The following is a 7,799-nucleotide window of genomic DNA, read 5'->3' on the forward strand; positions in this document are numbered from 1 at the left end:
AGTAAGAGGTCAAGTTTATTTTTCCTCTCTATTTTCCTATATGGGATTAATCTTTCAGAGGAGAACGCTTATTTTTAAAAAGCCAAGCTTCTCTGCTTTCATCGCCGTGGCAGTCCGCTGTCAATCTGCAGCTCTGCATCTCTCCCAGTGCTTAAGGAGCTCTTCGTCCTACAGCACAATGGCTTCGGCCCTTACCGCGTGCAGTCTGCCTCATCCATGGCACCCGTGGCACGATTCCCTGTGGTTGCACTGCACCTGGCTGCACTACACACCAGCACACTGTCATTTATTGCGGGTTACGGTTCTGAACACATCTGAAATCACTCTATGGGATATTCAGAGTTTTAATGGAAGGAAGGAGGAGGAAACCAGAAACTCTTTTTCTATAAATCTCACAAAGTATCCATAGCATTTTCATAAGTGATAGAAACAGTCATTGACAAACCTCAGCAACTGTTAAGGGAGCACAACAGGGAAACAAACTCTTCAGGTTTCTTTGGGAAAAATGAAAGAGAACATTATTTTGAACAAAAGTATAATTAGCAACCTGGTGGGCTGACTTAAGAGAAAACCTAAATGACTTAAAAGATTCACTTGGCAAATCTCTGTTCCTCTGTTCACCCAAAGCTATTGAGCAAAAATAGAATCTTGCACTACTAAAGGCAGCTTGACTTCACTGAATGATCAACACAATAAGGAGATGCATAAGCAATAACAAATCAGAAAGTGAAAAAAAATATGAATTTTATCGATAGACCTGCCAATTCCTGGATAATCATAGTGTGGGAAAACAGAATAATGTGCCTAATGAGCTCTAAAGATGAAAAACACATTGCAAGGACTAGACATCATTGTAAAACTAAAAGATAAACAACATCTTTCCCTTCAATGGCACCACTACCATGTGATTCTGAATAAATTACGTGAAAAAAAAAAATTACAGGCTCATGCCCTAAACTTATTCTTCCTTTGATAAGAAAACATGCAAACATAACAATCTGGAGAAGAAAATGAAATCCCCAGGACTGGATCAAATTCAGAATAAAAACAAAGAGGTTCTTCAAAAGCTAATCTCTCAGAAGTCTCTGTACAACATGATACTCTCTCAAGGTGCAGATTTCTCTACCTTGCTGCTTAAGTATGCTTTCCTATGCAAAGCATAACAATGAGGAGCATTTTTTTTATTCAGTTAAAAGGTAACAAATTATCTTAAGTCACAAAAGAAGAGAAACCAGATACTAGAGCATTAAATAAGGAGTGGTAGGAATCAGACTCTCAGACAAATACAGAGATGTCACTCCATTAGCTATTAGATATATTTATTTTATGAAAATCTAGCATAATGTTTTCTTTATCAGCTATTATGTCAGGCATTTCTGAATAAACATATTCAGATACCCAAAGCATCCTCCCAATTAAAGGAAGTGAACTTTATCAGTAAACTGACCTGTAAATGAAACCAACTGCCAAGGGTGTTCCAGAGAGCTTCACCCTAATGAAACTGGAGCTGGCAGTCACCTTTCTGCTGCTTTCTCAAAAGCCAGAAGAATATTAACGGCCCCAGGGATTTACAGACCCTTCTTCCCAGAGGCTCCCCACACCCACACCCTTCCATTCTGTTTTCAGCTGGACAAACCATTCCTCATTCCCAAAAAAACTGCCTGCAGAAAGGACTCCTTACTTTACACCACCAGTATAAAATGGGAAATGCCTCACTGCAGTTGACTGCTCATGGAGCTGGAAATTTGGTAGGGGACAGCATCCAGCTAAAACTGCCACCTTGGAAATACAGGAACTCTGTCTCCTGCAGATAAACGGCCACACAGAAACCCCAGTGACAACAAACTCCCTGATCTGTGTTTAGCCAGATGAAGACTTTAGGGCTGGTAGTGAAGACAGACATGGGAGAGGGTTGTAGAAACCATACATCCAAATAAACCAAAGGAGTTTCAAGTTCATATCCCCCTGCAGAGTGCAGGCAGCAAGCGTGAGAGTTAGTATCGCACATGAAGGGAGATGTTTAAACCTCACCCGGTACAAGCTCTCTAGGTTGTCAGGAATCCAGAACTCACATCTTGGGGGCTGCAAGGAGTCCCAATTTCTTCTGTAATTCTGGTTCATAATTTGCAGCTCCTGTACTGTACCCAGAGTTCTGATGCCAAATCCTCAAATCTACCAAGATGCCATTTCTTTCCTATTTTATCCTCCAGAAAACAAGTCCAAGAAGAAAACACCACCAGAACCATTGCTCCCTAACCACAATTAACTGACTGCTGGACAGGTAGCATCCCTGCAGCCCAGCATCTTTCAAATGTCCTCTTCCACACACCGTAGCTTAACAGATGGTGAAGGCAGTAGGTAGGTAGTCCTGCCTTTGCACGGACAGCAGTCACACCTCCAGCCATGGGAGCCCCTGAGCACAGCTAGCACAAAAGCAGGAGAGCTGGTTTCAAGTCAGAGCCTGGCACAGACAGTGGCAGAAGAGCATGCAATAGCCATGAGACGAGGACTTTTGCAGTAGATAGCTCTTTCCCTGCTGTGGACCCTACCCTGCATAACCACAACTCTCTAGACAGCTCAAAGAAGAGGAAGGTGAGGACTAATGCAGTACATATTTACTATGCCTTTTCTATGACCTTTGGTACTTAAATTCTGCCTGCCTCTCTACCTTTTGCCTGTCAGCTCTCACATGTCTCAGTTAAGGACCAGCCCTACAGGGCACTGAGTTGATTAAATGTCTTTCAGCCTAGTTCTTCAGGCATTCATTGATTATAGGGGCTTTCCTGGAAGTCTCTTGAATCAAGATCTACAAGTTAAACCCCAGGTTTATTGCCTCTCCCACATGGTTTCTTTCAATCATCCAACATTATCTCCAGAAGGTCACAACAAGAGCTTTATAACATTTGATGAAATATCCAGTTCTCAGACTAGCTTCTTCCCATGAACTTCTCTGAAGAGCAATCCAAGTTTCTGAATTGTGAAATTCTGAAAGACTTACGTAGGCATATCTTGCATTCTAGAGATATCAGCTCAAGCACATGATTGATCCTGCTCCAGATGGTCACTTAGATCCAGGTATAAAAATGCAAACAAAATGTAATTCAGCAAGTAAGCAATTCTGGTATTTACAGATTACAAACTGTCTATCTTTAACATGCTCAAGTTTCTTTTTTCCATTGGATCTGTGGAAAACTTAAGGATATGTAAAAAGCCTGCAGAGTGATATCTCAATAGCCTATGCAGCTTCTGTTGTTTCCACATATAGATTGTTCAGGAGGTAGCCACTAAATATTGAGTGTTAATACTACTGAAAACTTGGTAATTGGGTAAATATATGAGCCTAGAAAGTGCTAAATTCTTTGTGTTCTGCTATTTACATAAATATGAGGCTACAAAGAAGAAACTCAGAATAACTTTTTCTCTTAATGAAAGAACTTTGTCTCAGCTAAAGGCTCTTTAGGTACATGTACCTAAATTTCTCTATACTGGGTAACACTAATGACTGTTCTTCAACCCACTTCCAAAAATATTTTTTGCCTTATTTTCAATTTAACTGGTACTTTTATTAGTAATAAACATGCATTTTCCTAATGCATTTCTCATATAACCAAACAACTGAAAAAAAAAGACAAATACAGTGTTATTGTTTCAGAAATAAAAGTGCATATACATGATGCAAAAAAATATATTAAGTAATCCAGTATAATCTGGATAATTATTTTAAATGCCTACTCCAAAATCCTGAATGTGTCAGCCTACAAGTCTACTTCCTATGTTTTTCTATCTGCAAGATCTGCAAGTAATTTAGTCTTGTTTTCACAGAGCGCAAAGACATTCCATTTGTTTACACTAGAGACAAATTTTACTCAATTGACGCAATTCCATTGATTAAATAATGGCTTTCTTCCTCATTTTAGGCAATTTCAGCCTTATATCATGACATAAAAGAGGTAAGTGATTGTCATCTGTGTTCATATTATGTGACGGGCAGATTATCAGGTATGAGCCTTGCTGCCTAATGACAGGACCTTTTCAAGGACTGATTTAAGTCTGAATGCTCATAACCTGTTCTGAAAACGAGGCAGATGATTAAATAAGTCAACAAAGGGTCAACTATAGGCCAACTACAGGTGATTTAACTGGAGAGACCTCTAGCAGGTCAAGTGAAATAAAGCAGATATAATTTGTCCAACATATGCATTAAAAACAGTGGGGAAGATCAGCTTCTGTTTATCTGCCACCTTTATGATAACCCTTCTTTAACAAGGGTATTGAACATACCAGATCCATTTTACATTTTTTTTGTTTGTTTGTTTTTTGTTTTTTAAGGGAAAAAGCATGCAAGAGTTTCCATATTCCTCCTTAGCACCTAGATTTATCTTAGAGAGAACAAAATGCCGAATTAGCTGTTACTTTTGGAAGATAACAAAATAAAATCCTTGGCGATCCTAGTAAATTGAGTACCACTGGAATACTTTCACAGCAATTGTGACGTTTTGCCTTAACGTGCTTGCACAGTGCAAATCATGATAGCATTGTTTTGCCTATCCACAGGCTCTCCAAAACCCTACTATATAACATAGCATTTTGAGGGGGTCCTAAGCTTGTGCAAGCATGCAATGTCCGTGGAGAGGCAGGGAAAGCCTCAGCAGAGGAGCAGAGGTGAGGGGGGTGAGCAGAGTGATGCTGCCCACCTGCAGATCACCTCTTTAAGCACCCACCAGAAAAGGCCCTTCGAGTCTGATTTCGGTGAAGTACCAGTGACATCTAGCGGACTGCTTTTCTACAGTGAGGTTTCTAAAGGGGCAAAATCGGGTAACTTTCCAATTTCTTTGAGGGAGGCTACACAGCAAGGCTCAGCGAAGGGTAGGTTTAAAAGGGAACTTTAAAGGTTTTCTAGCCCATTCCCCTGTCTAGTGCAGAGCCGACTAAACCTGGGTCGTTCCTAACAAATGGTCACACAAACAGATCTTAAAAACCTTCAGTGATGGAGCCACAGCCATGCTGCTTCCTGAGCACCCCAACAACAATTTAGACAGTGAGACTCTACTGGCCAGCACTACATAAAGTTGCTACTGGCCAGCACTACATAAAGTTGCTCATACCTATCTACAATTATAATCATCTCTCCACATCTAAGCCGAGTTGTTTGCTGCACTGTAACACCCTTTTCCCCCCACACACTCTTGTCCTACCCATGAGAGGCATGGAGAACAGCAAGCGCTTACACCTCTCCTGGCGTTACCTGGCTGAGCAGCTGTAGCACGATATGCAAGGGGCCCCAACAGGTGAGCTGCCTGCCTCACCAGTCCCTGCAACACATGCAGCCTCAGCTTCTCAGAAATGCAGGCTTTGTCCAAAGCTGGGTGAGATTTCACAGTTCCAGGGAAAAGGGAAAAAAAAGAAGAAAAAAAAAAGAAATAAATAAATAATAATAATTTTAAAAAAGCATATCCCTATCAAAAGGTCAATGCCCCAGCTGAACTGAAATACCCCTGTTCCAAAGGGAAATGCACAAGCCTACATTTCTCAATCTCATTTTTCAGGAATAGTTTAAAAATAGCCTACTTGAAGCACACAGCTCACACAAAGATTTTAGCTCCAAAAGCTAAGCTTTACCAGAGATACATGCAGCAGCAGCAGGGATCTTACAGTGGAAAACACGAGGTCACTGCAGCTCTAAGTATGATTTACCTGCATTTGCCTGTATATAACGTACCAGCAGCTAACCCCTTCCGAAATAACACCGCTCAAATGATATTTCATTTCTTAAACCAAAGTACGGACTTGTTAGGTTTCAGCAGTAATTCCACACACTAAAAATATCTAAAAGCTATAAAAACAACCGTAATTTATTTTCTGAATAAGATTCTACATAAGCACTTCACAGATACTCCTGAAACTTGCTTGAAAAACACAAAGCTTTTCTAAGCCAGTATCCAGAGCCCAGTGGTTTAGGCTGCTGTGTGTGCTTCACACCACACAGCAACATCTGCTAGCAGTTAATTTGCAAAATGGGAGACTGTCACCACAAAATGTAGACCTTTTAAAATAAACACAAGAAAAATATTACCAAGCAAAAATAAAACTGCATAATAAATATAAGTGGGTGGTAGCTGCACACTGGTATAGAGAATTTTACAGCAGATCAAACAAATCACCACACTGAAACTGCCCACCACGGTTCTACTTTCAAGAGACTACCGTTGTCAGGCTGAGATCTGGACCTCTCTCATCCCCCCCTTACCGTTTTTCCCCTGTAAAAATGTCCTAATTACCTATTTTCTTTCATGGGACCAGAACATTAAAAATATTAACCTCAAAACCCAAGTTTCCAAAGTACTCTGTCAGCAAGAAAGGCTCAGTCTTTCTTCTTTATGAGCTCTAACTACAGACAAGCAGGGAAATGTGGTCCCAATATTAGATGAAATATGGCTTAAAAGCAAAGTCACAACTCACTCACTGGTCCTCAGTGGAAGTGTTGTTCTCTGATGGGCAAAACTGTTTGCATTAAATAATGAGAGCTAGAAAAAAAGTAGTTTTCCCTTATGTCTTTACATTCCTCAGTATAGACAAGAAAAGAACAATTCTGTAATTTTGAAAAAAAAAAAAGTAGTGAATAATTAACTTTAAAATGAAGGACAAAATGGTCCAGGTGGTATGAACTGGGAAAGGTTATATTGTGAGCCTTTCCAAATAGGACTTAGTAGATGTTATTGTCAGGATGGTACTGAAAGAAATATCCCACTCTATGCCATAAAACCTCATCAGGAATCAAATCACAAGCTCCACATTCCTCTGCTGTTTGCATTTAGCCAGGAACCCCATTGGCAAAATGAACTTTTCAGCTACCACTACCATTGTGAGAATGGGAACTCCCACATTGCTTTTTCTCACAAACTGGTGCTCTTGGAGTTTCAAGGCAGACTGTTGTGGTATCCTTAGTCTTGAGAGCACGTTGCCTCATACAGGCCAGGCTTTTACTCAGCACTAATAGTGCAGGCCTGTTGATTGATTGCATGGGAATCTACACCATGAATTTTTAAGGAAAATGGTTTCAATTTGCTTTCTGCAAAGGCCTTCAGAAATCACATGAAAAAGGGTAACCATAAGAAAAAAAAAAAAAAAAAAAAAGCAGAACATTAAGACTCAACTTGAGCACACAGTTTTGTTGTGCACAAAAAGATCTTGATTTAGGTAGTAGGTTGGATGAAGTTCCCACTGAAGACACTGGAATTTAAAAAAAAAAAAATTCAGCAGGGCAGAATTAAATCCCTGCTGAACACCGACACTGCTGGAGGAAAGATTCAAAAAGCCCACAGAAGTGAGCTGCCTATTTAATATTTATGTGTTTTTGTGTTTTTTTTTTGTTGTTGTTGTTTTTAAATCTTGTTTGTTTTCTCCCTCATTCTGCCTTTTTGCTGGAAAGGCTAGGAGATGCAAAATGAATGCAGGCAGAGCCATTTTCATGGCTGCAGCACCTGCCTGCTGTTCTCAGCAATGGAAGCCTTTGGGCAGTGCGTTCAGGTGACTCCTGGCAGCTTGGGTACTCCCAGCTCCCCACCAAATTCTGGGACTCAATTCATGTCAGGGTGAGGGTTGGTAGAATAAAAACAAAGCGAGATGCTGGATAACTGTTCACTCATTCACTGAGGCCTATCCATCCTGTCCCCAGTGCAAGGCTGAGCTAAGCCCAAAAGTGCAAGCTACACATAAGTGAAAAGGGCCTCTTCCATGGTGGCATTTCACAGACGTTCTTGAGGGGAGAGCCCTGCCTAGAGAGATTTCTGGCCCACAGG

The sequence above is a fragment of the Oxyura jamaicensis genome, chromosome 3 (assembly GCF_011077185.1).
Source record: "Oxyura jamaicensis isolate SHBP4307 breed ruddy duck chromosome 3, BPBGC_Ojam_1.0, whole genome shotgun sequence".
In the NCBI taxonomy this organism is placed as follows: Eukaryota; Metazoa; Chordata; class Aves; order Anseriformes; family Anatidae; genus Oxyura; species Oxyura jamaicensis.